General features: G+C 47.2%; 1 protein-coding gene across 1 annotated transcript in view; it reads right to left on the minus strand.

Moving 5' to 3' along the window:
• The window catches only part of LOC146193392 (putative glutamate receptor), a 61,166-nt gene that overhangs the window by 26,460 nt on the left and 11,500 nt on the right, over positions 1–23,206 (minus strand). The gene's annotated exons all lie outside the window — the stretch shown is intronic.

Consider the following 23,206-nt stretch of genomic DNA (forward strand, 5'->3'; position numbering starts at 1 on the left):
GCATTGACGGGAAAAATATTGGTCGCGTGCATTTTCCAATTTTAGTAAAAGCTTACCACAGACCCATTAAAAACAAGCACCTCCAGTTTTGAAATGGTGCCAGCTAGAGTGTGACATTCAATAAAACAGCTATGGCACTCGCATTTGGCGATTTGACAAACTGCGTCAGCTGGCCTAGTTGCGGTTTTCTTATTTACTCACAGAGACATTTACATCTTGAGATCGTATGGCTGCAGCGTTGGAGTAGGGCTGTGACATTTGATTCCATTCATGCATTGCTTTTATCTACTTTTTACTGCCCTCTTCTCTGACATCCCAAGTCTCTCTATCACAGATACTCTATCAGATATGTTTTGTAAGGTACTATATTTTCTCAAAGACAACACGACACAAATCTAAACCCCAGCCTAATTGTGCTATCTGACTGCCTCCTTGGCCTAGGAGAAGCGAGTCTGACTAGAGAGATCCAATGCCTTAGGGAAGTTCCGCCACCATCTCGCCCTTTCACCTGGGAGCAACTGTACAAATAGGTAGCTCCTGCTATAGCACATGCCCTCAGGGAGGCACACAACGTGCCTGATTGTCAGTGTCTGGCCTTGTTTTCTGCGGATTGAAAAATGCCGTGTATTCACTGCACACTTACTATTCATTCCGAATGTCTCAAGTCTGAGACAGCAGTATCTGTAAATAAACAAATAAATACCATGTTCCGCGGCCCGTCACTTCTAATAACATTACAGAACGTATTAATAGTCAAACAGTAGAGGTATATAATCAGTGATAACACATGAAAAATTCCGGTCTCACTGTCAAAAGACATCTGCGTGTATGCGACGACGATTACAGTCCTGCATGCGATTACAGGAATATGTGACGTGCGACGACGGCGCACTGTTGCAAATTTATTTCTTAAGAGTATATTTCTGTTTTGAAAAAAAAAACTAAGAGTTTAACAACGCAAGTTCTTGATCGGCAAATTAACATTATCACAAAATATTAACTCTATTGTTATTAATCAGTCGACATAAAATTCGATCAGATGTGAACCTGTCCTTATTAATGGTCCCAGGACAGACATATTTTCTGTTGTGTTTGGCGTGACACAAGGTGTCTTGTTGCAAGCATTGCTATTCATTGTCACAGTGAAGTCTTGGGTGAGTTTGTCTCCATGGCGGAAAATTATTTCTGACTGCCATGTTGCCTATGAAAATGAGCATCCTCAATCCGCATGATATAACTTTCACACCTATGAGTGATGGAAGATGAAATGGATGTCCTATTCAGACATTAGAAAGTGTAATATGTGCTTTCAAACTTAAGCACCTACTATATTGTTACGTGCTTTGTACGCACGGGGGGTTTATTTACAGGGGTCGGTACAAACAGGACTGCGGCGAAGCGTACAAACGTTCCTCTGCCCTTGCTCTTCTTTCTTCACCGATCTACCCGACCGCTCTTCTTCATCTTCCGTCGACGTCCTACGAAGGTGCGTGACATTTCCCTCCTCGCAGACGAAGCCCGTCCGGCGAGTTAGATCCTCTGGAATGAAATCGCTTGAGGCGGGCTACATGCACCACCTGCGACTGGCGTGACCGTCGACCATTTGCCGTTATGCGTGCTATGACGTAATTCAGGTCACTGATGCGTTCTAACACAACAAACGGTCCGGTGTAGTGTGACAGCAGTTTTTGACAAAGACCACGCTTACGGAGAAGTGTCCACAACCACACATAGTCACCAGGAGCATAGGAAACTTGTTGGTGTCGGGCGTCGTAGCGGTTCTTAGAACGTTCTTGTGGAGATAAAATTCGTACTCTGGCCAGCTGGCGGGCCTCTTCAGCTCTGTAGAGTGTGGTAGCAAGAGAAGGTTCGTCATGAATGAAAAATGGTAGTATGGTGTCGAGGGCACAGCGAGGCGTGCGAGCATAGAGGTAGAAGGCACTGTAGCCTGTTGTCTCATGCTGCGCTGTGTTATATGCATGCGTAATGAACGGTAGAACATCATCCTAGTCCTTATGGTGTGCAGCGACGTACATAGCCAACATGGTGGTAAGCGTCCTATTAGTTCGTTCTACCACACCGTTCGTTTGGGGATGATATGGCGTGGAGTGGCGAAAACTGCAGGCGCTGAGGCGAAGAAGTTCTTCGACAATGTCCGCTGTGAATTGGCGTCCACGGTCACTAATGATGACTGCAGGAGGGCCGTGCCGAAGAATGACGAGTCGAAGTAAGAAATTTGATACTTCAGACGCAGTAGCGGATGGTATCGCGGCTGTCTCACAGTAGCGGGTTAAATGATCAACGCACACAAGAATCCATCGGTTTCCTTTAGAGGACCGTGGAAAAGGTCCAAGAAGGTCAATGCCAACTTGCTCAAACGGGGCTGTTGGAGGTGTGACTGGCTGCAGTTTTCCATGTGGGCTTGAAGTCGACAGCTTAAAGCGTTGGCATTGCACACAGCTGGCTACATATCGCTTGATCGTTGAACGCGTCTTCGGCCAGTAAAATCGCTGCTGTGTGCGGTGGAGTGTTCGGGTCACTCCCAGGTGACCAGACGTGGCGTCATCATGCGTCATTTCTAGAACTGTGATACGTAGGCTTTCCGGAACGACAAGAAGCATACGTGCTCCCCCAGAGGCGAAATTTTTCTTGTAAAGCACTCCTTCGCGAATGCTAAATGTGTTCTTCATAGGATCGTTGGCGGAATCAAACAGTGAAGTTAATGTTTTGTCTTTGCGTTGCTCGGTTCCGAAAACTCGGAGATCGGGGAAGGTTTGTGAAATTGGAGCCAAATATTCATCGAAATTGTCTGAGTCATTATCAGTCGTTTGAAGCGGCAAACGCGAAATACAGTCAGCATCTGAGTGTTTATGGCCGCTTTTATGCACCACAGTAAAATTAAACTCTTGTAGGCGTAAAGCCCATCGAGCGAGCCGCCCACAGGGGTCACGAAGACTCACGAGCCAGCAAAGGGACTGGTGGTCGGTCACAATCGTGAAAGCATTCCCGTACAGATAGGAACGAAAGCGCTGTACAGCGAAAACAACGGCTAGACATTCTTGCTCCGTAACCGTGTATTTTCACATTTACTCAACGAGCGGCTGGCATACGCTATCACGTGCTGATCGCGTCCATGGCGTTGTATAAGTACAGCGCCGATACCGATACCACTTGCGTCAGTGTGTACTTCAATTAGAGCTGATGGGCATGAGTGGCGGAGGATTGGGCCCGAGGTGAAAAGAAACTTCAGATGACGGAAAGCTGAGTCACATTCTCTGGTCCAATTGAATGGTGTATCTTTATGCAGTAGACTCGTAACTGGGTAAGCGATGTCTGCAAACCTTGGGATAAAGCGTCGAAAGCTGAACATTTCGACAGATTTGCCTGTCTGGTTGGGTTGATAACTAAATAAAACTTGAAATTTCTTCAACCAACACTTTTATTTTATAAAACCTGACGTCTCGGAGCCGGCTCGGCTCCTTCTTCAGGGGTGCATGACGCGGGGCTGCGTGCAGCTATAAGTAAAGGAATGGTCGAGGGGGAGAAGGTGGGGGGGGGGGGGGAGAATGGGGAGGGGGTGAGATGTGTGTGAAAGAAATGAGAAGGAAGGAGGGGGGTTTAGACGAGTGAGGGTGCCGCAGGTGCAGGTGTGCTCGCTGGCGACTTTTTTCTTTTCATCTGTGAAGTGGCCAGGAGAGAGCGAAGACTTTGCAAGTATACAGCAGGGTGGTTGCCTATTGTCCGGTTGATGTTATTTGCGGTCGACTGTATGTGCCATGACTCGAGGAGGCGTCTTTTGCGGTAATTGGTCTCGGTCTCCAGGATGAATGTTTCTTCGAAATTTATTCTGTGGTTGGAATCTTCTGAATGTTCAGGCACGGGGTTGCGTTCTCTTGAAAAATTTCGTACATCGTTCTTGTGTTGCCGAATTCTTTCTTTTATGTTTTTTGTTCCGCCAATGTAGCTAGCATCACAGTCGGCGCAAGTAATTTTGTAGACAATGCCTCGGGCTCTTTCTCTTGGTGGTCGATCTTTGGGGAAGGGTAGCAGGCTGCCCAAAGTGTTTGAAGGCTTGTGCGTCACTCGAATTCCCTCTTTTCTTAGAATGCGGGCGATGGTTTCGCTGGCGCCTCGGACATAGGGGACAGTGACGTACTTTTGAGATGTAGTTGTTTGCTGCTGGTTATTTTTCTCTCATCTAAATTCCATACAACCGGAGATTCAGTTCACCCTGGAAATAGAGAAGCGAGGCGCTCTGCCGTTTTTGGACGCTCTGGTGACCCGAAAAAACAACCGTCTGCGATTCTCCGTATACCGAAAACCCACCCACACAGGGCGATATCTGCATTTCACTTCGAACCACCCGACAAGCCATAAAGCGTCAGTTGTGAAGACCTTATTACAAAGAGTGGAAACACATTGCACCACAGAGCCCGACAAAGCAAACGAAAAACGCTTAATATTCAAGGAACTAACCATGAACGGCTACCCAAAAAAATTTATCCGGAAAATCATTCGCCGCCAAAAACGCGACGACAGGCCCCGGGAAGAAAATAACCAGCAGCAAACAACTACATCTCAAAAGTACGTCACTGTCCCCTATGTCCGAGGCGCCAGCGAAACCATCGCCCGCATTCTAAGAAAAGAGGGAATTCGAGTGGCGCACAAGCCTTCAAACACTTTGGGCAGCCTGCTACCCTTGCCCAAAGATCGACCACCAAGAGAAAGAGCCCAAAGCATTATCTACAAAATTCCCTGCGCCGACTGTAACGCTAGCTACATTGGCGAAACAAAAAACCTAAAAGAAAGAATTCGGCAACACAAGAACGATGTACGAAATTTTTCAAGAGAACGCAACCCCGAAGCTGAACATTCAGAAAATTCCGACCACAGAACAAATTTCGAAGAAACATTCATCATAAAGACCGAGACTAATTAGCGCAAAAGAGGCCTCCTCGAGTCATGGCACATGCAGTCGACCGCAAATAACATCAACCGGACAATAGGCAACCTCCCTGCTGCATACTTGCAAGGTCTTCGCTCTCTCCTGGCCACTTCACAGAAGAAAAGAAAAAAGTCGCCAGCGAGCACACCTGCACCTGCGGCACCCTCACTCGTCTATACCCCCCTCCTTCTTCTCATTTCTTTCACACACATCTCACCCCCTTCCCATTCTCCCCCCCCTACCTTCTTCTCCCCCTCGACCATTCCTTTACTTATAGCTGCACGCAGCCCCGCGTCATGCACCCCTGAAGAAGGAGCCGAGCAGGCTCCGAAACGTCGGGTTTTATAAAATAAAAGTGTTGGTTGGAGAAATTTCTAAGCGTCGAAAGTACGAGCATAGCCACAAAAAGCTCTGCAGCTATTTTACTGATTTGGGCACGGTAAAACTTTTGACGGCTTCAGTTTTCTTGGGATCTGGTAGAACACGTTTGTCAACTAAGTGACCGAGTACAATTGTTTCAAGATCGCCAAAATGACATTTCTTTGCATTCAGTACAAGACCAGCTCGTTCCATGCAATTAAGTACGATATCCAGACGGCTGTTGTGCTCACTAAATGTTTTGCCAAAAATTACTACGTCGTCCAAATAACATAAATTTGCCACTTTAGTCCATGTAGAATTGTATCCATGAACCACTCGAATGTGGCAGGTGCATTACATAATCCAAAAGGCATAACGTTAAATTCGTAAAGTCCGTCTGGTGTTACGAATGCCGTTTTTTTCTTTATCTGCAATGTGCATGGGGATTTGCCAGTAACCAGATCTCAAGTCAATAGAAGAAAAGTATGAAGCTGAGTGCAGACAGTCAATTGCGTCATCTATACGTAGAAGCGGGTAGACATCTTTCTTCGTGACTGAATTTAAACGGCGGTAGTCAACACAAAACCTCCATGTGCCATCTTTCTTTTTAACAAGGACAACTGGAGCTGCCCAAGGACTACAGGACTCTCGAATAATGCCGTGCTTTAGGATGTCTTGAACTTACTCATCTATTACCTTCCGTTCAGTTGCTGAGACTCGATAGGGCTTCTGGCGTATTGGAGGGGCGGACCCAGTGTTGATCGTGTGATGAATACGACTGGTAGGCAGTGGCATTGAGTCATCCTTGGCAAAGTCGAACACTGTCACGTGTTTCAGTAGTAGTTCCACTAGAATACGACGCTCAGTTGTAGAAAGAGACTTACTAATCATAGCCGTAACTTGGGTCTCCATGCCTGGTCGCACCTGCTGCTCAGTGACAGAGCTGTTTAACGCCGCGACGGAACCGGATATGCCTTCCTCGAAACGGGCGAGTTTTAGGCCCCGAGGCAACACCGTTGGCTCTTCGGAGTGGTTCACTGTTCATAGCTCAGTGCGGCCTCTAGTCACGGGATGACGTAAAGAGGCACAAGGATACTCTTCTTAGAGCAGGTGAATCTCGTAGGTTCTACTATAGCCTCAAAAGATTCGCACTGGTTCCGAATAGAGAAAACTCGCACGAATGCCGCAGATAACGCTGGCACAATTGTGTCTTCTTCCACAGTAAATGCTCCAAATTCAGGTGTCGAGTCATCCACAAGAACCAAAAGTAGTGAAGGATTCAAAGCAATCTCTCCCGTACCACAGTCTAAAGTTGCACCACACTCCTGCAGAAAATCAATCCCAAGAATCACATCATGCTTAGACCGAGGCAGTACTGCAAATTCTACTCTAAACTTGAGGCCGCCAATAGCAACATCCGAAGCACACACCAAGAGCAACTAAAGTTCACCACCGACACCACGGAATAACACTGCACGGTCACCACTGAATATTACTTTTCTACCTAAACGGTTCTTAAAACTCAAACTCATAACAGATACTGTAGCACCAGTGTCCACAAGAGCCATTGTTTTCACACCATCAACAAACATTTCCAATTTGTTCTTTAACATAAACACGGGCAGAGGTATGGACGTCATCGACTCGCCGGCGGTCTCACCTCCATCGGCCGCGCCCCCTAGTTTCTCTGAGGCGGAGGGGTAGAACGAAGTCGAGGGGAAGGTGAGCTGCGCGGGCGCTGGGGTGGCGGCGTCACACTACGATCAGATGCAGGAGATGAATTCCGCAAATATGTCGAATGGTGTGAGTCGCCAGTAGGCATAGTCGGGGATCGGTGTTGTTCGGTGTGCAGCCGTCCGTGAATGTTCGCGTGGGGTTGGTAATCTTGGACAGTTGGAAAACGACGGCGGCAGTATCTAGCGATATGCCCCGCAATGCCACACCTGTAGCACACAGGTTGAGGGCGCCAGCGATCAGCATAAGAGTCCTCACTAACAAAGTCGCGACGTTGGTTGTAGCGAGGCTCTCGCTGCGGACGAACCACATTTTCAGAGTAGGCGGGCCTCTTTTCCATCGGCTGGTGGTCATAACGTTGAGTACAGCTGCGCTGATCGTCCATATGCGAAGCGCCGCTAGGTTGAACCCACGGAGTGGACAGGGCGGCAACATTTGCCTGCGATGCACCACTCTGCCGCACATATTCTTCACTACAGATGGCGTCCCTAGATCTTGACAATTCCTCGCATACAATCTCTCATATCATATCAGCCATGGAAACTGAAAGACAGGCTTCAACACTGGCTACAGAGGTGACATTGGCCAGTCTTCCGAATTTAGGTGTAATTCGTCGCAGCTTGAGAGTCTCAAATGTTTTACAATTCTTTATAACATCAGCGGTGGTGCTCTGGTTCTCTTTGCTAATAAGAAAATTATAAACGTCTTCCGCTATTCCTTTCAGGAGGTGACCGACTTTGTCTTCTTCAAGCATAGTGGGGTTGACGAGTTTGCATAGCTTTAAGATGGCTTCGATATATGCAGTACAAGTTTCTCCGGGTACTTGCGCCCGATGAAATAAAGTTTGTTCAGCGCGCTTCTTTGCAGGTTCATCCCCAAAATTTTTCTTGATTTCGCTTGTAAAGATAACCTATGTACTTAATGAATCCTCGTGATTATCGAACCAGTCAAAGGCAGTGGCGGCAAGGAAGAACACCACATTAGCCAGCTTAGTAGCGGCGGTCCAGTGATTGTATTTACTCACTCTTTCGTAGTGCTTCAGCCACTCATCAACGTCCTCCTCAGGTTTTCCGGAAAAAGTACGCGGCTCTCGATAATGGGGCCAGTTGTTCGCCGTGGATGGTCCTGGCTGCTCGGTACTGCCGTCTTCAGCCCTGTCTGATGGCATTGGTGGTAGGTCAGCAAGTCTACGGCTTCTTCGGTAGATGAAACGGTCCGTGGTCGCTACCCAAGCACCTCTCACCAAGATGTTACGTGCTTTGTACGCACGGGGGGTTTATTTACAGGGATCGGTACAAACAGGACTGCGGCGAAGCGTACAAACGTTCCTCTGCCCTTGCTCTTCTTTCTTCTTCACCGATCTACCCGACCGCTCTTCTTCATCTTCCGTCGACGTCCTACGAAGGCGCGTGACAATATATTCAACAAACATCTGAAGTTTTCCACTTCGTAAGGAGGAGGAGGAGGAAAAAAACTTTATTTAGCCCTATATTATTTGGCGGTTTTAGACGCCTTCAGAGATGCCTGCTTGTTGTATCCACAAGAGTCTGCTCCTTCGACTTCGTCCCTTTTTCACAATGGTTGGTTGCCCTCAGTCCAGGGCTCCGCTGGCTGCTGCCGCCCGTTGTGCTCGCTGTACCAGACCTTGCTGGTCTTCGCAGCGGTAACTGGACAGCAGAGTCTCCCATTGCTCCGCACTCGGGTTTCGAATTTTGGGGACCACATCTATGTCTTGACATGTCCATGTGATGTGATATAGTGTTGGTTTTTCATCGCACCACGGATATCTGTCAGCGTATATGGTAGGGTGCATTTTGTTTAGTATGTGCAGGTTTGGGTATGAACGCGTCTTTAATTGTCTCCATATGACAGTTTCCTCTCTGGTGAGAGAACTGTGCGGTGGGGGATATCGCATTCTTCTTCCTCTATAGTTTTCTAGTATGGCCGAGTATAACTTGGGTGCTGGCAAAAGTTCCGCGGACTCGTCGGATGCTCGGAAAGTAGTGTATGCTCGAGCTATCCTGTCAGCCTCTAGGTTCCCTGCCACCCCCATGTGCCCCGGTACCCATATAATTTTGTGTCTGGTCTTGTTTTCTTTGTAGTTGTTAATTCTGTCGCTTGCTTTGAGGAGTATACGGAGCGCGTGACGACCAATCCTACCATTCATGAAATTTCGACAGGCTGTTTGAGAGTCCGTGAGTATCGTTAGCGACCGCCCAGCTCTATAGCCCTCCGCCACCGCTAGAGAAATGGCTACTTCCTCGGCCTCTGCTACTGTGCAGTGTCGGATAGACGCGCTGGTCACTTCGCGTAGAGACGAATTGGTCACCGTGGCCACTGCAATTTTGTTGTGTCCTCCTCTCGAGGACGCGTCTGCATACACAGTCGTGTCTTGAGGAGCGTATGTTTTTTGAATAAAATCGGCCCTTGCTTCTCTTCTACCTTGGTGGAGGTTAGGGTCCATGTTTCTTGGGATTGGAGCTACCTTGAGTGACTTGCGAAGTTAGTCGGGGATCGTTACCGTCCTCGCTATTTCTCGCATCTGCTCACAATATCCGAGTTTCTGTAAGAGCGCTCTTCCAGTCGTTGTCTGCAGCAGCCTGAGTTTTTGCGACTCAAGCTGCGCCTCGCGTAGTTCTTCGAATGTGTTTTGCAATCCAAGCGCCATGAGCTTTTCTGTAGACGTGTTGCGCGGTAATCGGAGCGTCGTCTTATACGCTTTGCGTAGCAGGGTATCCGCTTGTTGTATTTCACTCTTGTTGAGGCACTGGTAGGGCAGGCTGTACATAATTAGGCTCACTACCAGGTTTCTAACTAGTTTTAGTGTGTCCTCTTCGCGCATGCCATGCCGCCTGTTGGTGATGCGGGTGATCATGCGTGTCACTTGTAGCGTTGTTGTTTTGAGCTTGGTCGAAGTGTGACTACTACGTTGGTTCGATTGAACCCACATACCTAATATTCTTTTCAGGGATGGGCATTCCTTCCAGGTAGATGTTGAGTTTCAGGTTCTCACTGGTTGGGACGGTCTGGTTTTCTTTGCCTCTCCACACTTGAAGCAGTTCCGATTTCTCGGTAGAGCATGCGAGTCCTCTTTCTCCGAGATATTTCTGTACACAGGAGGCCGCTTCTTGTAGTTTTTCTTCCTTCTCCCCGAGGGAACTGGTGTTCGTCCAGACTGTTATGTCGTCTGCATACATGGCGTGCCTGATCACTTCGATTTTCTCTAGTTTTCGTGCTAGACCTATCATAGCTATATTGAAGAGGATAGGTGAGATGACTGATCCTTGTGGTGTTCCTTTGTTTGGCGCGTGAATTTTGTTCGATCGAAGGTCTCCCATGCCGATGGTGGCAGTTCTATCTGGCAGGAAGGCTTTGACGTACCCGTGGATTCTGCGTCCGCAGTCCAGGTCGTCTAGGCCTCTAAGGATCGCTTCGTGACTGACGTTATCAAATGCTCCCTTGATGTCAAGGGCCATTATGACATTTTCACCTGTTCGGGGTACGTTGCGGAGCACATCTTCTTGTATTTGAAGCAGCACGTCCTGCGTCGAGAGTTTTGCTCTGAAGCCGAACATGGTATGGGGTACATGTTCATTATCTTCCATGAAATTTTGCAGTCTGAGCATCACCAACCGCTCGTAAAGCTTGCCGAGGCACGACGTGAGCGAGATGGGCCTGAGAGTTTCAATTTGGAGCTGTTTGCTAGGTTTAGGTATCATAATTACTTCGGCGTGTTTCCAGTCTTCGGGAACCGTCTCCGCCTCCCAGTGTTTGTTTAGAAAGCTTACGAGCTCTTGTATGAGGTCGTCACTCAGGTTTTGGATCAGGGCATTGTCGATTCTGTCGGCCCCTGCTGCCGTGTTTCTGGTCGTATTCCTTATGGCCGCATAAACTTCTTCCACAGTTATTGGGCGGTCGAGTCTCTCGTTTTCGGCTCCGCGATAGGTTCCTTGGTATCGTGAGGGGTTGCGATCACCGAAACATTTTTTTCGCGCCTTCTCTAAAAGGTCGGTGTCCGAACCCTCGAAGGAGTGGATGAATCTGTGGATGCTTTTATTGTTTTCTGATTTTGTTTTGGTCGGATCGATTAGTGCTCTTAGGAGATTCCAGGTTCTGGCCGTACCAGGTCCCTTAAGCGAGTCGCTGAATTGTTCCAATTTTGTATCGCGAGTTGCGCTGCGTATTCTTCAGCTTTTGCCGTAACTTCTGCTATCTTTAGTTTTAGTTTCCTGTTGTGTTTTTGCTTCCGCCATCTTTTGGTGAGACTGCGTCTGGCTTCCCATAGGCGCAGAAGGTGCCCGTCTACTTCGGGCGTTGTTGTTGTTCGTCTTACACTTATTGTGCATTTGCCTCCCGTTTCTGTCAACATGCCGCTCCAGTCTTCTAGTGATTGAATGCCGCCTTCAGATTTTTTGCAAGCCCCGCGGAACGCGTTCCAGTCCGTGAGTTTTGCTTGTCCGATCCGGCATCTTATCCTTTCCGATGCTATTCGCGTTCGGAGGATAAACTTTCATGTTTCATGAGGTTCATGTTTTCCCACTGTGACTCCTTGCTCTTCCTTACGAACGTGAGGTCCGGGCAAGTGTCCGTGCTCACACTATTACCGATTCTCGTGGGGGTCGCGGGATCTGTGATTAGCTTACAGCCAAAATATTCGGTTACGTCCGCTAATGTTCTTCCCTTGATATCTTGTTTCCGGTATCCCCAACTCGTGTCCATGGCGTTGAAATCTCCCACGAAAATGAGTACATTTTCTTTGGCCAGCTTGTGCGCTCCGTGGAAGAGTTCGAAGAATTTGGCTTTTCTTTGTCTTGGCGGGCTGTACACGTTCAGTACGAATGTGCTCCTTCTCTTTCGCTTTTTCGGAATGATTTCGACAAGCGCGTGCTCGATGTCCGTGTCGGCGATGGTATCGTGCCTGATTGCGGTGATGGCTTTGATGAGTGGAACGGCTGCTTTACCTCCGTTTTGGCCCTCGTAAACATCGTACCCCTGTAAAGAGGGCCTGGTTCCAGTCTCTTGGAGCGCAATCACATCGGGGGGTGTAAGCTGTGTGTTTATGTATTGTTTTAGTAGGGCCTGCTTTTTGCGGTAGCCTCTGCAGTTCCATTGCCAAATTTCTAAGTTTTCTTGGTCTTGCTGACGCGTCTTGGTCATGTTTACGTGTTCGTGCTGTTGCCTTGTTCGACAGCGAACGCCGTTAACGCTGGACGGTTGTACGCTCTTTCCCTAATGTTTTCGTTATGTCTTTGTTTTCGAAAAGCACTTTTGATTTCTGAGATCTGCCCCTGAAATTGTGCTTGCATCTGTTGCATTCGAGATTGGATTTGCCGCATCATATCCTGCATCATCTGCTGCATCATCTGTTGCATTCGTGTTTCAAGTTCTCCATTGTTGGATGCTTGTGGCTGTTTTGGAAAGGCTCTAGTGATTTCATGCTCCCGCTGTTGTGCCTTTAGTGCTTTTGTTAGTTCCTCGACCTTGCGTTCGAGCTCATTTTGTTTGAGTCGAGCGAGTTCAAGCTCGCGTCTGAGTTCATCACTGCTCGCGTCTTTAGCTTCTTTGACAGGAATATTTTTGTTGTTTGTATTGTTTGTGTTACTATTTTCTACCGAGTGCGGATCAATGGTAGATGCCCAGCTTACCTTGCTGCCGCCTTTCTGGGAAAGCTTCTCCTTCTGCTTTTCTTGTTTGTTCCCCTCCTGTGAATCGGCCGGCGACAGAGGTGGGAAGGAATTGGACATTGACCGGCTCCTCGAGGTCTTTCCTTCTGAGCTGAACCATCGCTTGCGTAGTCGCCCGCGTTGGCCACTGCGCCCTCTTTCCCCGCTGGGCTTTGATCTTGCTTTTTTCAGTCTCTCGGGGCACTCTTTGGATCCGGTGCGATATGCCTCACCGCATATTAGGCACTTGAGCTCGCACACATGGCCTTTCGTCGGATTTTTATCCCCGCACAGTCCGCACACAATAATGTCCGGTGTGGAGCACATGTCGGAGCGGTGTCCTTGCTGGAAACAGACGTTGCACACTTGCCTCGTGGGGCGGTACTGGTAGCACGGTAGTTCACCTCCGTAGTATATTACGAATTTCGGCAAGATCGGGCCGTCGAACGTGATCACTGCGGTCTTGGTTTTTCCAAGCATCCTTGCCTGGAGAATGGTTACTCCTTGAGTTCTGACTCGTAGGTGTGCTTTCAGCTCTTCGGGAGACGTACCTGGGTCAACACCGTGTATTACGCCGCGAAAGACGTCCTCCGGAGCTGCCACGTAAGCGTTGACCTCGTACGACTTTCCGGCGAATTTAAGACGGGTAATGCGCCGCACCAGGTGAGCCGTTTCTTCATGTGGGGTGCTAACGATAATGATATTTGATCCTGTACGAAGCCTTACAAGTATGTCTTCGTCCTTGCATTGTTGGCCGCACGCCATGATAACGGCGTGCGCGACTTGGTGTGTGGTGAGTGATTTCACCATGAGTCCTTTCTTTGGTCGAAATTTATTTTGATGTCATTTTTGGGGAGTGGCGGCAGTCTTCGCCTAGGCCTCCTCTGCTCCACCTGTCCGGTCTTGTTGCAGCCGGTCGCATTAACTAGTGATTTTCCATCATGAGGTTGGGCGTCCGGGCCGGTTCCCGTGCCTTTCCGTTGTCCTTGTCTCTGAAGTTTTTTTTTTTTTTTTCTGGCGCTTGGATTGAACAAGCTCCCAACTGGCATCGTTGTTGTACCCGACGCGCTCCGATGAGGAATCTGACGGGATTCCGTCTTCGCTTCCTGACTCGGCGTCTCCAAAGTCGTCTTCATCCATCCCTTGGAATTCGTCAAGGAGGGCATTTGGTGGTTGTGGCGACGCACTTGGGGCTTGGCTTGGCCCTGCCATATGGTCTCTCTTTGAAGAAGCGTCGGTGCTAGGCGCCGCCGTCGTCAATACGCCTAGCGTCCCATGCTCTCCCGATGTCGTGCTGGGCGTCCCGTCAGGGTTAGCGGGCTGGCGCCCGCTTTTGAACTTTCAAGTCCGGTAAAGATCCCAAAAAATGGTCCTACCGCTTGAAATATGGCATCTAGGGGATCCAGCACTTGATGTCTTCCAGTTCCGAATGAAATCCGGTGGCGAAAAAGCGTTGGTCCGGTGAAATCGGTCAAAATTTGCGGAGCCGAAGTGACGCGTGTCCGCCTGCTTCAACCGCCATATCCCAAGTCCTTCCCCTTCGTAAAACTTAGAATATTACTGTTGTGAGTTTACTTATCTACGTCCCTGTGGGCGAAACGTCTAGGTGTAAGCAAAGATTTTAACTTTTAAAAACCATATTTATTTATCGAGAAAGGTATACTGCGGCGGCATTTGATGAAGCCTATTTCAAGGCAAGGCTGCCATTCTTTGCGCGCTGGTGCGCAAAAGATAACAATAAATAAATTTCAGTTATTCATCGTCTTAAATACTGACTTTCATATATTGACAAAGGGTTCTATTGAAAACCTAATGCTTGTAAAAAAAACGTGAGTCCAATTTATAACCGTTCTCGACCCGACCGTAATCGTACTTCAATATATTGAATGTGAAAGCACGTTTCGAGAGCAAACTAAGGTGGCGTTACTGCACAGCATATTTGCCTAAATAATCTCTGTCGGTATTGCCCCGGAAATTTCGTAAACGGTACCTTCAGCATCCAGAATTAAACTACGCTTTATTTCATTGAAATGAAATGTAAGATAGCAAACTCCAAGAACTTACAAGACCATTCGTAATGCCTTAGATACTGCATATCACAGTGCCCATTATGAAATTTAAAAAACTGGGTTCATTTTTCCACGTCACAGTATTGTGGTTTGAGCTAAAGTCATATGCACGTAAGCCGAAATTACCTAATGGAGGAGATAAACATATTTATTTTCGTCTGCTCCTACACGCTGTCACGCATATAATGCCCACCATTACCCAAAACAAAGCTGCGATCACTGCACATAATCCTCTTACAGGGTTTTAAGAAGATAAACCTGTGCTGAACGCCAGGTAAAATAGATTGGTCGGCAGGAGCATAGACTTCAGAAAATGAATCATATATATGCTGCATTTTCAAGCGTTAGGAATCTTAAGTATTCTTCTAGCTCTATTATCACGTATTTATTATCTCCTGAAGGCAATCCATTACATAGCGGCATCGTTGTTGCATAAAACATTCAATAAACGCAAACCGAGAGCAGAGAAGAATAAATGAAGGAAACTAAAAAGTGCAGTCTGGATATGTGAGTAACGCATTATTATATATTCAAAGCGGCAACAGCAGAGTGAAGCGGTAAAAAGTAAGGAATTGCCGACGCTAGGCTATTGAGTATTCGTAGAGAATATGGGGTCTATTCAAAATCCTATTGTATAAGCATTAGTGGTCTCTTGGTAGCTATGAATAAAGATTTCTTAACCTTATATATATATATATATATATATATATATATATATATATATATATATATATATATATATATATATATACACATATATATATATATATAAATATATATATATATATATATATATATATATATATATATATATATATATATATATATATATATATATATATATATATATATATATATATATATATATATATATATATATACTCCACTACATACCGCAACATCTACACGCCACGCTACCGATACCGCAATTCTTAAGAGTGGCGCACCCCTGACGATAGGCCGGTCTGTTTCACGTGCTCGCGCACTGGTCACATCTGTCGCCACTGCCGCAGCCTCTGGTCTTCACCACCTCGGCGTTTCAATTAGGTCGACCGCTACTCCGACTACGGCCACCGCCGTTTCTCGCCTCGTTATGAGCCGCCCCGCACCGAGACCACTCCGCCTCCACCTGTGACCAGTCGCTCTCCTCCCCGCCAGCCCGCCGATCTTGTTCACCTCTTCTTCGCCGCAGTTCCTCACCGTCCTCTGCCGGCCGCTTCACGAGAAACTAGCTAATGCAGCTCCCGGAGGTGACGCTGCATTGGTACCCCGACCTGGAAATCGTCTACTGCCAATTTCTTCGCCCTATAACCTCCTCTTTCTGTTTGAGGATGGTGCTCCTGTACTAAAACCCCTCAATAAACTAAAAGTAGCGCCAACATGTGAAGTTTGCCGCCCGCCTCCTCTCCTGCGCTCTCCGTCGTCGTTCGACCCACTCATTGGCCGAGCGCCGTCACGTGCGCGCGCGCGCTTTTTTTTTTTGCTGGGCCTGCAGCTTCCTCCTTTCCAGCGGGGCGGGCGGCGCGCGCGCGGCACATATATCGCCGTGTGTTTTGATGCCACGCGGACTGCTACTAAATCGTTCCCGCTGGCTATTTAATTTTTTTTTTCAAGCATGTTGCGCTCTTTGGCCGGCGGCTGATAGAAGCACGGTGGTGAAGGCGAGTTCAACCAACGCAGACATCGCGTACAAATGGTGTCACGCACTGACAGTTGAAAACGGAACCGTTTCAGCGCAAAATATAAAAAAAACTGCTACCACCCTTCTCAAGTTTCACGGTAGGTTACAATTCAGTCCAACCTGCAAAGAAACCACACAGACTGCAGCTTCCGCAGCCTAGTTAATTTTTTTTGAGGCATGTTGCGCACTTTTGTCAACGGCTGACGGATTCAAGGAGGTGAAGGCGAGTTAAATCGACGCCAAAATCGTGTACGTATGGTGACACACCATGGCAGCTGAACACGGCACCGTCTCAATGCCAAATATAAAAAAAAAATAACTGCTACCTCCCTCCCCAAGTTTACCGGTCGCTCACAAGTCAATCAAAGCTGCAAAGACTCCACACAGACTGCAGCTTCCGCCGCCTATAGTTAATTTGATCTGCAGCTGAAGTTGAAAATACATGGAAGACAGCTGCTGCCACACTTCTCAAGTTTACCAGCAGCTCGCAATCCAGTCAACGCTGCAAAGAAACCATACACAGACTGTTCCAAAATTGTTCCTGTCCGCCGCCTAGTTACAAATTTTATAAAGCATGCCGCTGAGCGGCCAAATGTGACGAACTACGGACACACGGAGATGACGGCGAGTTGAACCAACGCCGAAATCGCGTATATGTGGTGTATGACACTCACAGCTGAAACTATTCTGGCGGGAAATCCCTGTCAACATTCGGTAATTATGTTTCAGCAGTGAGTAATATTTTAACCTCAACACATTGCGACAAAATGCAAGGCTCTGGTGAGACCCGGCGCACGACCGCCTCGATCGGCGCGCGCGCGGCGCTGATCGAGACGGCTGTGAAGGGCGCCTGCTCCGGAGAGCGCGCGCTAGTCGCGCACCCCGTAGGTGGAGCCACGGTCGAACTGCGAGAGGAGGAGCGGCGTCGCCGGAGGAGGAGAGAGGAGATGGCGCTACTTTTAGTTTATTGAGGGGCTTTATCCTGTACCTGCCCTCACTGACACTGGCGCCCAAGTATCGATCATGAGCGCATCTTTTTGCCGCCGCCTCAAAAAGTGCAGACCGCCGCCGCTTCTCCCACCGTTCGTGTTGCCGATGGCAATACAGCTCCTGTCACTGGCGTGTGCACTGCCCGAGTCACGCTTCCCGGTCATCACATCCCTGTTTTGTTCACCGTCCTCAACCAGTGTTCTCACAATGTGATCCTCGGTCTTGACTTTTTAACGGCGCACTCTGCCCTTATCGACTGCTCCAGTGGCCTTCTTCGTTTGGACCTCCCTGTCTGCGCAGAAGATCCTCAATCTACACCCCGCCTTCGCTCCACCGAGGTCGCTCGTCTGCCCACGACACTGCTGTTTACCTACCTCTGTCACCTTTCCCCCCTGTGCCTGACGGTGACTATGTTGCTTGCCCCATCACAGAGGTCTCTCTCCACCACAATGTCATTCTTCCACATCTCATCGTCCGTGTCACCCAGAATAGCGCCTACCTTCCTTTCCTGAACTTCAGTCTGTCGCCCGAAGTTCTCCCCGAATAATATCCCTTGCTATCTTGTCCCCTCTCACAGAATGCACCATCTCTGCTCTCACGCCTGGCCCCCTCCTCCAGCGTTCTCGAAACACCCGCATTGTCCACCAGCATTACAGACCCTGTTTCCACGATGATTGCCTCAGACCTGAGCCCCGAGAACGCTCAGTACCTTCACAACATTTTGTTGTCCTTCACTGATATTTTTTTTTGCCACCGGTCCTCTGGGTCAAACATCAGTCGTGAATCACCGCATTGACACCGGCGATGCCAGGCGTTATCGTGTGCTTATCGCGTGTCCCTTTCTGAGCGCCGTAATCCAGAGGGAGGTCGACAAGATGTTGGCCAACGATATCATCGAACCTTCGAATAGCCCCTGGGTATCTCCTGTCGTGCTTGTTAAAAAGAAAGATTTTTCAATTGGCGGTTTTCGGTCAACTACCGACATCTGAACAAGATCACTAAGAAGGATGTATACCCGCTTTCTAGAAGAGACGACGCCTTGGATTGTTTACATGGAGCCCGCTACTTTTCCTCCATGGACCTGCGTAGCAGCGCCCACTGGTAAATTGCAGTAGACGAAAAAGACCGCGAGAAGACAGCGTTCATAACACCAGATGGACTTTACCAATTTAAGGTCATGCCGTTTGGACTTTGTAACGCCCTTGCAACGTTTGAACGGATGATGGACGCCTTACTGCGTGGCTTAAGTGGACGACTTGTTTATGTTATTTGGATTACGTTATTTGGAGACGACGACGACGACCATTGAGCAGCGCGTGAAAGACGAAAGGCTGTTCCAGAAGGCGATGACGCAGACAGTGTGAATGCTCAATGGCTCTTGAAGTCTATGCGCCGAGTTCTGCCCCTCGCAGCGCACGTTCTACCTAATACATCCCCGTAACAATATATATATTGCCTTATTCAATCACTAAATCCTCGTGGAGAACATTCGTTCAGCCCCAAAATTGAAACTGTTGAATAGCCACGTTTTGAGAAGAAATTACAACTGATTTTCTGCATACTACATGTAAAATAAACAGCAGCAAGCTCTAGCTACCGCAGTGTCTAAGGACACAAATTTCAATGGGGTTTCGTAGAGCTGAACCGATCCCGCTATTTGCATTGCGGCATTTCTACCTCATCTGATACCGAGCAGACGGCAACAAAACATCATTAGTGCGCAAACATGTTTTGCTTTTGTGGATCGCTACCGTGCCCTAAATGGCTGGTTCATACGATGCCGCTGCTCTTTGCTTTCCTTGCAGAGCTGGACAAACCTGAAGGAAGAAAAGGGTGGTCTAAAAGAGAACAGCAGCGATCCCTGGATAACGATGATGGCCGTTGAGTGTGTTTATACCTTCCATATTGATTTTCTGCGCAGTATGCCTTTTCTGAGGAATATTCTGCGCAATATGCCTTTTCGCTTTTAAATATATAAGCTGCAGTCTGTTTCTGATAGGCATTGTTTGTCCACCCTGTAATATCGTGACAACGCCATGCCATTCAATGTGAAGGTCGTATTTCTCATTAACGGGGTGTATATCAGTCTGCTGATCTGTTTTCTATTTTCTTTCAGGATACGTGCCTACTAAGAATTGAGAATGGCGTTCCCGTGTTTCTGCTTTGCCGCCATTTGCCCAACGACAAGAAAGTAAAGCAGTAGCGATAGACTGATTTGCCTCTTGCGCTAGAGCTGGATACTATTTGTATCTAGCTTGATAGATGCGATACCTTTAGTCGCATATTGTTGCTACCTCAGAACGATATATTACACGATCGGGTGTGTCTGCTATCATTTTCCTGGTGTTTAATAAACATAGTCTACACCGAAAAAGAAGATAATTACTTATTCTGTTTACAGCAGGTGGAAATAGAACGACTGAACAGGCGATTCTTCAGAAGCACGTATTCTATTTTCTCCAAACTAGTGCTAATTTTCCCCGCTTCAGCAGACGCCAAATTCATTTATGTTTGGATGTTAGCGGAAAAGGTTTTCGGTGTCGACTGAACAGCTGCAGCCTTTGATGTGAACCGGATAGTACAAAAGCACATCTCCATCTAAAAGGGTCACTGCCTGCTATGGACAATTAATTGTTACGAAATAAGAAGTGCAGATTTTCCAGAAGCGTCGCAATCTACTGCGTGTGCTTAGAATTGTTTTCAGATATCTTGAATACCTTGCAATCCAATAAAAAACTAAATTAAATGCGCAATATTTATCTTTTTTGTAACAAACTTTGAAGTTATTTCTAAAAAGCTAGATTTTGCGCTTAAAGTATGAAATGACATCATAGACAAAGAACATACTGACACATGCATGGCTAGGAAAAAGATTGTAAAATTTCGCAAGAACTTTTTCTCAAACTCGCAGAGAATTCACAGATAAAAATGGCTGAATATCCATGAGTCAAACGGCAAAACACCTGCCATGGAAAACTGTCTCCTTACGAACAGAAGACACAATGTGATGCTAGAACCGAAATTGCAAGGGAGGTTAATAACATCAATCATCTTCTTAAACTGTGTCAAGCATTCAAGTTTAATATGGCATGTAGCGTATTGCTTCTGAGTGCATCTTTTTCTTTCTAGTAGAGGAGGAAGTTGCATACCACTTTATGGCCGACTGTTAACTGAGAAGGAGAGAGAGTAAACTTTATTTAAATAAATAATTGAGACGTCAAGCAGCGGTAGCATAAATGCGCTCTGCCAGTACATGTGGAGGGGCGGGTATGGAGAGGTGTTAAAGAGAAATGTCAATGTTGGCCGATTAGGTCCTATTACGAAGAGCGGAGAGAAATGACCTGAAAAATTAAAAAGTGCGCGAACGCACTAAGTAGCTCTCATTCCTCACGTAGATTTATCGCTCTGGGTACGAAGTCTCCTTGCTCTCTGGCCGACTAACATCATTTACTGATACTTCGGAGATGGATCTCAAAGCAAATGTCCAATTCATAAAAACCAGTTATGGGGATGCAGCTTGCACTATATCAATGATATAGCTCATGCATATCTACTGATGCAAGGAGGAAAACCACACCTTCTGGGGAGACAAGTTTCACCGCCGGGTTTCAAGGGACATTCCTAATGAGCCTCGTCTCCAGCTCCTCTTAGCGTCTCGTTCACCTATTTGCACTTCAATACTCGCTCGCTCACTAATCCCTTAATGCATACCACTATTATCTCAATCTCGCTGATTAGCATCAGTTGAAAAGGGAAGATTTACGGATAACAACTCAACGTACATATAAAGCACGTAATAATGAAGTCGTGTGAGCGAAACAGCGCGGGGAATTGCTTTCATATATCTGACAAGGGAATCAAGAATCCCAATGCGTTAGATTTGTGAGTTTCCCGTCTCAAAGGAGGTCATGTCGTCTTTTCAATCGTCTTTCCATTGCAGTTATCAAGATAAGCAAAACAGCACCCCTAGTTGGCAGCCATTTGCCGCCACACTACACGGCGACCTCTAACTTGTATCCGTTCTTGTTCTCTGCAGACCTGCCGTATCCCTGGCCGTTATTTCTGCTCACACTGCCGACAACACAAACGCCGAAAACATCCGGTTGTTTCGCTGAACGGGGCCGTTCGCGCTATACACAAGGCTTGGCCCGCAGACATCAGTGACAGCTATTTAAAGTCCTTATGCGTGTATCAGACAGTTCTCCATTCCTTGTACATTCTAAACGTGAGGACGGATTTGGGTGGCCACCAGCGATTAAATAGTTTCATTCTAATGCTGAGAAAATTTTCTAGCAGAGATTTCAGGATTTTAATGACCCGTGATAGCTTGCAGTGCTCCCTCGTTTATTGAAAGGGCATTGCCAAAGATTGGGACAAATTGTTATTGAATGTCATAGTGCAAGACCTTTTAGCTTCATTTATTCCGCTTTTCTGTAGGTCGTTTTGTCTGCACATGGAAACATATCTCACTCGAATGTGCTTTCTTCCCGTCAAACAACCAAAATGGAAGGCGATATCGCAAAACCGCGTCGAGCCTACACGTACGGTTCTGTTGGCGGCTCCTCACTGTTGCATGCACGCCAGGGTGCCATGACAGTGTAATTGCATGACAGCTTGTAAGGAATGCCATAATAAGTTTTTAATGATCACTCCTAGAAAGCGTATGCTACTTTGAATAAAGCCACACTGGCGTAGGTCAGCTCATCCTAAACATCAGCTGTACTCGCATCCTGGAATGGCACAGTTGCCTGGAGAAGTTTCTACCACTATGTTGGAATTTAAAGTACATAATAATTAACTAGCCCTTAACAATTTGTAGGACTTCAAGTTTGTTATAACGCGACAGCACGTTAAATGCCCTGCTCCACAGAAGCTCCGCCGTTGGTACTCAGAAGTTTGACTCTGGCAGTGGTAGCTCGAAGGTGACGAGCACTGACTGGCCGTCGGGCTGTGTCATGTCAGGAGAGCTCATCACACTGAGTTTAAAGCAACTACCAACTCGAGCAGCTCCTCTGAGGGCGGATAGTAACATGGGAATCGAATCAGATCCGGGACCCTTAACTTCTCAGTCAGCCGTGCTACCTCTCTGCCACGCATGCACGATAGTGAGCAAACTTGAAGCGAACGTTCATATATATGTTGGATGGCTTTCCCCCAATATGGCTACCCGTTATTGTATGCTATACAGTATGCGTGAATTAAGAGGTAGAAAGTGAAGGAATAAAGTTTAGCAGGCCAACAAAATATTTCTACGCGAACAAGGACCCGAAAACACGACCTACACTGGGGTAACCAGGGAGTGTCGAGTCCTGAAATAAAAAGGAACCGTACATGTCTCATAATTGTGCATGAGCTGAAATGCACGATTTCAGCTCAATATCGAAGCCAACGTGATACCTGAATGGCTTAATGTGAAAAATTTTTCGGCGGCACTCTGTAACAGTCTTATATGTTACCTCATTAACATAATGTAGCATAATGTAAGCAAGTCAGTTTACATCCCAATTCCAAAGAAAGGCAGTGCAATATTGTTGCAACTACGGCACGATCGCGCTTATTTCGCAAGCTAGCAAGGTGATGTTGAAAATCCTCCAAGGTAGACTGCAGCAATATGTGGATCGGGAGCTTCCGGACGTGCAAGCTAGGTTTCGCAAGAGCAGAGGAACCAGAGACCAGATTGCCAACTTTCGCTGGATCATACAAAAAGCAAATGAGTTCCAGAAACCCATCGACTTCTGCTTTATTGATTATGCGAAAGCGTTTG

This window comes from Amblyomma maculatum, chromosome 4 (genome assembly GCF_055883805.1).
Source record: "Amblyomma maculatum isolate TAMU_Amacu chromosome 4, ASM5588380v1, whole genome shotgun sequence".
NCBI lineage: Eukaryota > Metazoa > Arthropoda > Arachnida > Ixodida > Ixodidae > Amblyomma > Amblyomma maculatum.